This window comes from Corylus avellana, chromosome ca7, assembly GCF_901000735.1.
Source record: "Corylus avellana chromosome ca7, CavTom2PMs-1.0".
Taxonomy (NCBI): domain Eukaryota; kingdom Viridiplantae; phylum Streptophyta; class Magnoliopsida; order Fagales; family Betulaceae; genus Corylus; species Corylus avellana.
This window is the reverse complement of record NC_081547.1, coordinates 27,509,966-27,511,406: the sequence shown is the minus strand read 5'-3', so window position 1 is coordinate 27,511,406 and position 1,441 is coordinate 27,509,966.

Sequence of the window (1,441 nt, the reverse complement as noted above, 5' to 3'; positions counted from 1 at the left end):
ATCCGGTAAAAAAATCCTTACTGAGTTGTGAAAAGAAATATTTTCTAAAATGACAACAAAAAAAAAAAAAAGAACCTCCTGTGATATATCCTTCTAAGTGACGTGGACAAAAATAAAAAATAGCAAAACCGGTTTTGAACACTTCTAGATCGAACACATTCTCTTTGTCTCACGCAATTAACGCGTAATTGTCTCTCTTTCTCACTTAGGTGAATCCTACCATTCCAATTAAAATCACTATTTTTTTATTCAATGTCTCGTGCAAAAGACTTGAGATTCAACTATTAAACAAGAGGCTTGGGAGTCAACCGACTTGCACGGCTGCATGTGATGATAGGTAGTTTCCTTCCCCACATGAAAGTGATGCCACTAGCCATCAGCAAGTTGCAGTATATATAACTTATTACTTGACATCATTTATCCATGTCAGTACGTATAACTTACATGCATGACATATCATTAAACAAGAGTATTCAATAATGCTGATTTCCTTTGATTTTTTTCAAAATTTAGAAAACAAAAGAATTTTTTGCTTCCCTATCTAAATATAATATTTTCTTTTATTTTTTCTTATACCATTAAAAATTATTTCTTTACAAAATACTGCAACTTTCTTATTTATTCTCACTTTTTTAATAAAATTCAAATACATTTCTGATCAATGAATTAAAGACAAAAAAAAAAAGAGAGAGATAAATATTTTGTATTAAAATAATAGATAATGAAAATAGAAGCTGCTGCACATATATCACTCTTTTTTATTTTTTTATTTTAAATTTATTATATTTAAGAAAGGGAATAGGTTATATGAAAATTGTCGCTTAAAAGTAAACAACACACGCGGTGAATGAGTATAGAGTCCACCCCAAGTTGAGGGAAAATGTTAATTAAAGAAACTTATTCGATCCACCAATTTCCAAGTTAACGCGCAGTCATATGTTGGACTGTGTCTTCATTTATTTTGTATGTACTCAGATTTTTTTGGATATATATATTTATTAGCTCATTTTGTTCCGTTTTCTCAAGATTATAAATTTTAATATATATAGTCAGGGTGGTTTTGGCTGTATACATATATAAGGGGGTGATTGAAAACTTGAAAAGGAAGAATCTCGTATGGCTTCCGGAATCGAATCATCCCGGCCGGTGAATTATTCTGCTTATAATATTTGTCCAATAAACATTTTCACTGAGCTTTAACGATTATTTGTTTTATATATATATATATATATACTCCAACAAATTTTTGTATTCTCTTTTCTATTTTTCTTTTAAATATTATTTTTCAGTTTTTTTTTTTTTTTGTTAAATTATATTATTGTCAATTTAGTCTCATATATATATAGTACATGTGGTTAATTCCCTCGATCGATACCCTGCAGACACCATTAATTAATTATATCATCTAAGTAATTAAAAATAGACGTAAGCTGGCAAGAGT